Source organism: Mauremys mutica, chromosome 4 (genome assembly GCF_020497125.1).
Source record: "Mauremys mutica isolate MM-2020 ecotype Southern chromosome 4, ASM2049712v1, whole genome shotgun sequence".
In the NCBI taxonomy this organism is placed as follows: Eukaryota; Metazoa; Chordata; order Testudines; family Geoemydidae; genus Mauremys; species Mauremys mutica.
Window position 1 is genome coordinate 94,491,959 of NC_059075.1, and position 9,389 is coordinate 94,501,347.

The following is a 9,389-nucleotide window of genomic DNA, read 5'->3' on the forward strand; positions in this document are numbered from 1 at the left end:
TGTCAGTGTTACAATATTTAAGTGACAAGTGAGTGGCATTATGTCTCCCCACAAAGCCAGCCACTCTAGTCACTCACAACCTGCCAGCTGCAGACCAGAGATCCTGCAAGCACCCCGCACCCCTTTTTTTTTTAAATAGAATATCAGGGTTGGAAGGGACCTCTGGAGGTCATCTAGTCCAACCCCCTGCTCAGAGCAGGACCAATCCCCAGACAGATTTTTGCCCCACATTCTTAAAAGACCCCCTCAAGGACTGAATTCACAACCCTGGGTTTAGCAGGCCAATGCTCAAACCACTGAGCTATCCCTCCCTCCTGCAGCAGCTATGTTGTGTAGGGTGGCACCGGGCAGCAATTGGGAGCTGAAACACCTCCTCTCTACTACACCGATTGCTCCCAGTTGGATGAATTTGGAAGGAAATGTCCATACGTTCAAACTCACAGAGAGAAATTTTCTTCTGCTGTAAATTGATACTGTTCTATTAAAAAGTCAGTGAAATTGTGCCAGTTTACACCATCAAGGAATTTGACCCACAGAGTTTTCACTCCTATACATGGTTCAGTCCCATTCAATGCAACATCAATCTCTGTACGAAACACATATTTGAGCAAAATCCTTATATTCACCTCAATCAGTTTAGTATAAGTAATGAGTAAGGATTTGCCCCATACTAAATACTCTCAAGGTCATCCCATTCATTTTTTTTCAAGCGAGTGTATGGCCTTGATTCAGCATAGCTCCTAAGCACATTTTAACTTTAAGCACCTGCTCAGGCCCATCAATGCACTTATGCACCACTTAAGTCTCACTGACTTCAATTGACCTTTAAGCACATGCTCAAAGTTAAGCATGGGCTTAAGTGCACTGCTGAACTGCAGCCATTGTATTTGTGACAGGTACAGATAGACAGCACTGAACAAGAATATCCAAAGTTGTAAAAGTAAATATTGAAAAACAACAAAGAGTTCTGAGAGAGATACAAATCCTATGCCTCAGGGCATAAAGCAACCTCTACTACTGGAGTTTAGATGGAAATTTTATCTGGAGGCACGTTATCTCAATTTGCCCAATTCAAGGCTTCTTACGCTTTCCTTGGAAGCATCCGTACTGACTGCTATCAGAGAGGAGTTGCTGGATTAGATGGACCATTCATCTGATCCAATGTGGCAGTTCCTAGATTCATTTCAAATGCACCTGTATGTATTTTCACATCCAGATTTAATTGGTAATGATGAAATATTGTTACCCATTATGAGTACTGACCCCAAAACTTCTATTACTGCCCCCACATTGACAGTCAAAGCAGAGAGATCAGGGACTGAATAGGTTTGGTGACTGAACTTCCCTTTCACCAATGGAAAGCTAGGGCAGTTGCCTCAAGTTTAGGGATGAAGTATATTAATCACTGAGACCGATGTGGGGAAACATGCCCTGCCACTGTGCATACTGCCTCTGTTCTGTGAGTAAACAAGATTTATCCATATAAATGTTCAATACCTTTTTAATCCTGCTAAAATCCTGGCCTCAATGACTTCCTGTGGCAATGAGTTCCAGAGTCTAAATGTGCTTTATGTGAAGAAATATTTCCTCTTCTGAGTTCTGAGTTTGATGTCTTTCAGTTTTATTGAATGTGCCATTATTCTTGTGTTATCAGACAGATTGAATAAAAGTTCCTGATCTACCCTCTGAAGACCATTCATTATTTTATATACCGTTATCATGTTGCCTTCCTAAAGTAAATAATCCCAACATTTCTTACTCAGTCTTTAAGAGTTTTCCCATACCTCTAACCATTCTTGTCCCCTATATCTGCACACACTCATTCTGCAATGTACTTTAAGAAACATGTCACCAGAATCAACACAGGTGAGGGCATAACATTAATGTGGACTGGCTTTATGACCTACTGATAAATTCCAATTGTATATTTGTTCAGAATTAAAACAAAAAGCAAAATACCCCCACACCCGCAATACCTATCTCTGTAACACACAAGTGGCAGCTTCAGTTTTTGGATTTTAAGAATATGTGCATTATAGTTTAATAAAATAAATTGATGTGGGGAAAGCCATACTTCATTGAATCCACAGAATAATCACATTTTGTTCTTTAAGAGTAAAGAGCTGTTGTTGCTTTCTAAAAATAATCTCAACAGAACATCCAAACATCAGGGAATGATGTTAAAAAGAAAATACAACCAAAAGAATACAAGCTTCTTAGTCACAACTAGGTCTAACCTGATATACTTTAGCAAAGAAACTCCATAATCTTATAGCCCAATACTAATGCAAATACAAACAGGAGAAAATATTGTGCATGGACTAACTAAGGAAACTATTACTGACTTCTGTGTGACAATGGGCAATGCTGGTGAGGTAATATCTTTTATTGGTAAGAGAGACAAGATTACGGGATGGTTGCTGCAGTTGCCCGAGATTGGTTTGCACCCATTTTCCCTTCTGTTGCCCATTCCTACTGTCAACACTGTGTGATTTGTCAACAACACAACATTGGTAAAGCTGTTAAAGCTAAGCAGGCAGCCCACCCTCCTCCTTGGGGACCTTTTGTAAATATTCAGATTGATTTTATTCAAATGTCTAAATGTTGTGGTTATGAATATGTATTAGTTTTAGTTGATGTATTTACCAATTGGGTTGAAGCTTTTCCCTGCAGGAAGGCAGATGCCAGGACTGTTGTGAAACTTCTGCTTAAGGATTTTGTACCACGTTTTGGCATCCCTGTGAGTATCAACAGTGATCGTGGAACTCACTTTACTGGACAGATTGTAAAGGAGTTATGTACAGCTTTGCAGATCCAACACAACCTTCACTGCCCTCATCACCCACAATCTGCTGGGACAGTGGAACGCCAGAACGGGATTTTAAAAAATAAACTGGCCAAGATTTGTGCTGAAACAAACTTAAAGTGGCCAGATGCCCTTCCATTGGCACTGATGAGTATGAGAGCCATTCCCAATCGAAAGACTGGACTCAGCCCTCATGAGATTTTGACAGGACGCCCAATGCGACTACCAACTGCACCCCCACTGACCTTAGCTCAGATGGACATTCATTTGATGGATGATATAATGCTTAAGTATTGTCAGGCACTAATGAAATGTGTTAAGTCTTTTTATACACAGGTGAAGGAAGCCTTACCGAAGGATCCTGTGCAACCTTGCCACTCGTTGGAACCGGGAGACTGGGTCTACATAAAGGTCCATCAATGAAAGACTGCCCTGGCTCCACGCTGGAAAGGCCCTTTCCAAGTCCTGTTGACTACCAACACTGCTGTGAAGTGTCAAGGACTACCTGCCTGGACCCATGCATCGCACTGCAAAAAGACCCCTCCACCTCGGGAGGACACTCCTACTGATGATCAACGTACTCCTTCTTCTAGCCCTGCTGTGCCTGTTGGACAGCGGAAGAAGAGGACAAGGTGACGTGCTAGAAACCTCTCCCTTATCCTCTGACAGATCTACTGTGCCTTTGGATTTTTCTAACGGAATTCCAACATTACAACCCTCTTCCCCTTATCGTGCTAGACCACAATTGCTTTTGGGGGAGAAAAGGAGATACATTCGTTCTGCAAACACCTCCAGAGTCCAGGGATTCCTGACTAAAAGAGACATTATGAACTGGCCCTGGTGGAAGAAATGCAGCATCATTTATTGGCAAGGAGGGAACTGTGGGGAGCGTGCTTGGGCATGTGGGGTTGAATGGTGGCTTGGATTTCTTCCAGGGGCAGGGCTCTGTGCTTATGGACAAGTACCCTGGGGATGTACTGCCCTCCCTAATTGGCTTTCAGATGATGACTACCAAAAGCACCTTGCTACCACAAAGGTTACCCCCACTAGCCCCTCAACCCTGGCCATCACTTCTGTAATTTATCCAGATGTAAACGAAATTGTATATTCTAATGAGATTCATTGGCCCAGACCTTCCCATCTTAGTGATTTATTAGAATATTGCTCAGAAAGCCTATTTTTTAAAGTTCAACAGAATTCATATGAGAGAACCATTGAGTGGAAAACAAATGGATCAGTGGCAATAGAGATCCATAATATTACTGCAAATCAGCCCCTAGAATTTAAATATGTAATTGATGGATTTCATAGTGAAGTAGATATGATGGTTATTCCTGGAATTTGTGCTATGTTCCCTGAAAGAGGCCCTTATTGTTATTTGGTTACCCAATTAGTGAATAATCAAACGACTACCCAAAGAGTTTGTTCTGCTACTGGAAATTTTACCTGTATTGAGACCATTCCACTGACTGATAATGTGACCTGTACTTATTGCAATACACTCCCTCTTATGCTATTGATATTGATGCCTCTCAGAAATCTCTGAAGGTCTACAACCAACAGATATGGTATAGACCTACGCTGAGGGGAAATGTGCCAGAATATCGGTGGACTGTACTTAACACTACACTAGGGACTGTGAAGTTTACATTGCCTTTATCTAGTTTTCAGATCACCTCTACATATCCAAATTGTTCACAAGGGGCTGCCATTAGATTAGCACAACAGAGGGCCTGGGTTATTTCCTCTAGAAAGAAGAGGGATCTGGTCGGATCCTTGTGGGATGGGGCCAATTCTGCAGCTGCTGTTTGGAATATTTTTAAGACCCAGGAACATGATGAGAAATTGGGCCAATTAGAGAAGGCCACTGGCCTGATTTCTGGGGCACAGCTGACACAAGTGCAAACCGGAGTGGGTGAGTTACATGTCATTTCCGCCCTTAGTTCTCTGACCCAGGATTTATTGAGAGAGATGGTACTGAATATCACTGAGGCTGCGAAGGCATTGCAGTGGGATCTAGCATGTTCGGAAATTCAGGATTTCCTGAATGACCAGCTGATGGCCATTCGGAATGATCTAGTGCACCAAGCTTGGCCCACTGCCCTTACAGACACGTCAGGAGTACCATCTGATCTGTGGCCATGGAGACATACTTGGAGACTTTCTGGATGGAAGTGTGGACGTTCACAGTGCTCCTTCCAAGCATATGGACCGGTTAAGGGGGTGTGGGCTCCCACATACCGAATCCTGCCGGGTCCATGGGGAGGATGCATGTGGGATTGGGTGATTCACCGAGATATCTGGGAGGTCAGGCCACCTGATTCTCCTAATCGATTTTTAGTTAGTGCTCCTGGGATTACAGCTGATATTTGGATGGGATTAGGGAATTTATGGACATTTTGGCCGTTAGAACCACCACAGCTTCAGTGTATACGGAAGCTGAAGCCAGGGGAAGTTGTCACTGTTTATGACAATATTTGCTGGGAGGGTAAAGGTCAAGGGACTACCCTTACAGGACACCCACTTTTTCAGGCTAATGATAGCTGTGTGTACGTTAATACCACCACATTACGAGATATACATATTAATCTTACCACTGCTGCAGGAAATCATATCATTTACTGGCCTGCAGATAGAATGTTACATGTAGCTCTTAGATTTCAGGTATATTTTAATTGGACTAGAATAGTATCTGATCGGTTTCAGAATTTGCTTTCATTGTTGCCAGAGGTTCGCAGAATCTCTGAGTTGCAAGGACAAATTCACATGCTTCAGAATATATATCATGCTGAGCAGAATGCCTTTCATACAGCTTATAGAGTGTCTACTTTATGTACTAAGTTTGATGTATTGTGCTTTGTTACCAAAACTGTACGACAACCCCATTATTTTATTCCTATGGGGATGTTATTGTTTGTAGTGTTGTTGGTTGGTGTGGGATTATGTTATTGTTGTTGTTGTAAAGGACGTAATGATAGTAATACTACTTTTCATGTTCATGCTAATCATGCGTTGTCATTACATCCCATGAAAACCCCTAAGGTTGACATGTCTCCTGTAGACTCTGAAATCCATGGTTTAATGCAAATTGAGATTTGAGGTATTTGTTGTACTAGAAGTACAAAAGGGGGGAGTGTGGAGGCCAAGAATTAATTAATAAAGGTTTGAAGGGATCTTAATGTATGTTAGCTAATTAGCAGAAGTTAAGATGTGACCTGTATTCTGTAAGATATCTGGTACAGAGTGAATTGTGTGAAGAGTCGTTACGACCTTGTGAATTGCAGTCTTGTTTTCTGTTCTAGTATTGCAGACAAATAAGATAACGAATAGGCTTATGTATAAACAAATGCAAATGTTTACTTTTACTGTCTCCAGGTTTGCTAGCCACTGTCTGTTAAGAAGGTATAAAAATTGTTATGATTGTTTACTAATTGAGAGAGATCCGTTCAGGACAAGGGGCAACCCAGTTCCTGACACTCTCTCCCTCTTGTGTTCACTAGAATATTTAATAAAGTATTTTGATTTTGCTGCACCCAAACAAAAAGCGAGAACTGAGTTTTTCTTCGACAAGTTGGTCCAATAAAAGATATTACCTGACCCACCTTGTCTCTCTAATATCCTGGGACTGACACGGCTACAACACTGCATACATGACCATAGGCAAGTTGCTGTTAACCTCTCTGTGCTTAAGTCTCTCCGGCTGTAAAATGAAGATAACGATATTATCCACATTTGCCAAGTGCTTTTTAAGAGACAAACAAAGCCACTTGAGTTTGAGGCTGGATGAATCTGCTCTTTTACAGAAAGTATTCTAGTGAAGATGTTTTCCTTACTGTTATTTGCATGGGGAGAATGTATTTTGTTATTATTCAAATAATTCCTAAATTAAGAAGAGACACAAGGTGTTTGCAGTGTTGCTGTAGCCATATTGGTCCCAGGATATTAGTCAGACAAGGTAGGTGAGGCAACAACTTTTATTTGACCAGCTTCTGTTGGTGAAAGAGACAGCTTTCGAGCTTATGCAAGGCTCTTTTTCAGATCTGGAAAAGGTTCTCAGAGTCTCACAGCTAAATACAATGTGGAACAGACAAACATAAGGAGTTACATGTTACATTAAGAAAACGCTAATGATATTTTTGTACTTTCTCCCTTTATACCTTCCTATTTGCAACAACTAGTGATGGGTGAACCTTGAAGGTTCAAACAAGGATCTATCTCAGGGATCAGCAACCTTTCAGAAGTGGTGTGCCAAGTCTTCATTTATTCACTCTAATTTAAGGTTTCATGTGCCGGTGATACCTTTTAATGTTTTAGAAGGTCTCTTTCTATAAGTCTATAATATATAACTAAACTATTGTTGTATGTAAAATAAATAAGGTTTTTAAAACGTTTAAGAAGCTTCATTTAAAATTAAATTAAAATGCAGAGCCCTCCGGATCAGTGGCCAGGACCCTGGCAGTATGAGTGCCACTGAAAATCAGCTCGTGTGCCGCGTTCGGCACGCGTGCCATAGGTTGCCTACCCCTGATCTATCTTAACCTTTTTGCCCTGGAAGTCTATCAAAACCAGGTTTGCTTATGCATTCTCAGTATTTCCTGGTTTGGCCCAGAATGGAAATACTGCAAGAACAAACTTCACTGCAGTATTTAGTCTTCCTTGGTGTGAAAATTTAAAAGAAAAATGAACAAATGGTTCAGGTTCAATTCAGGTTTGGGGTATTCAGGTTCAATTCAGTTTCAAGTATGATGTTCTCAGAAAGAGTGTGTGAATAGAAGTACAGTAACTCCTCACTGAAAGCCGTCCCACTTAACATTGTTTCATTTTTACGTTGCTGATCAATTAGGGAACATACTCGTTTAAAGTTGTGCAATGCTCCACTCTTACGTTGTTTGGCTGCCTGCTTTCTCCACAGCTGGCAGCCTCCCTACGCCCCCCCCACACACACACAGTGCCTCCCGCTCACCGGCAGGCCCCGCAGATCAGCACCTTCCCCATCCTTCCCCCACCTCCTGCCTGCGGTAATCAGCTGGCTTGCAGAGTTTAGGAGGCAGAAGGGAGGGAGGAGGAGCGAGTACTCTGTGCGCAGGCTCCCCCTCCCTCCCCTGCCTCCTGAACATCCAAACCAGCTGATTGCCCCAGGCAGGAGGTGGGGAGGGGGGAGCCTGCGTGCCAAATCCTTGCTCCTTCCCTCTCCCTCCTGCCTCCTAAACGCCACAAGCCAGCTGATTGCCCCGGGCAGGAGGGAGGGGGAGGAGCAAGGACTCAGCGCGCCTCCCCCTTCCTCCCCTGACTCCTACCCACGACAATCAGCTGGCTTGCAGCATTCAGAAGGGAAGGGAAGGGGGGGTAGCGAGGATGCAGCATGCGAAGTAAAGGAGGAGGTGGGGGGAGAAGAGGCGGGTCAAGGGTGGGGACTTGGGGGAAGGGGTGGAGTGGATGGGCCGAGGGTTGAGCCCTCTGCCCTGGCAAAGTCAGTGCCTGTGCTTGCACGAACAGCAAGAGGAGCAGCCGGACAATCCATCCTCTTCCACTCTCTGGGTACGTCTACACTACAAGACTATTTCGATTCATCTTAATTCGAATTTCTGGAATCGACCTAATGAAGTCGAAGTTGTGTATCCACAATAAATACACTAATTCGACTGTGTGAGTCCACAGTAACGGGCGAAGCGTCGACTTTGGAAGCGGTGCACTGTGGGAAGCTATCCCACAGTTCCCGCACTCCCCGCCGCCCATTGGAATGCTGGGATTTCCCACCAATGCATGCTGGGGGGGGGAAATTGTGTGGAGGGTGGTTTTGGGTAACTGTCATCATTGAACCGTCAATCACGCCCAGCATCCCTCCCTGAAAGCGCCAGCTGGCAATCTGTTCGTGCACTTTTCTTCTCAGTGACAGCGCGGGCGCCACAGCACTGCAAGCACGGATCCCGCTGCAGTTGTGGCCGCTGTCAGCTCCTCGCAACTTATCGTCCACCTCTTCCGCAGTCAGCTGCTGAGAAATTTGGCTAATTTTCAATGGTGCTGCGAGCAGTGGTGGACCATGGGGGACGTTTTACCAACATCAACGTCGGGTGGCCAGGCAAAGTTCATGACGCGCGTGTTTTCAGGAACTCTGGTCTGCTTAGACGCCTGCAGGAAGGTAGTTTCTTCCCGGACCACAAAATAACGCTTGGGAAGTGCAGATGCCCATACTGATCTTAGGGGACCCAGCGTACCCGCTAATGCCCTGGCTCGTCACGCCCTATGCAAGCACCTTGCACAGCAACAAGGAACTCTTCAAGTACCAGCGAGCAGCGTGAACTGTGACTGTTCAGTTTCTTCACCAAGTTACTGTTGACTAGCCTCTGCAGTTACATACCCCGTCCACCCCGCTTCCCCAACTTCTAACACACATTTAAAAATTAAAGTATGTGCTCCACTGTAGCTTTACAACGGTGTCTTTATTGATGACTTTGCGTTAAAGGGTTGAAACTGGGACGCACACTGTGCTGGGTAGGGTGTGTGGTCATGTAAAGACCGCCTCTAAAGTCGAGGTTTGACATGCTCCCACTCCCAGACCGGTCAGCAGTGCCGGACTGGTTGT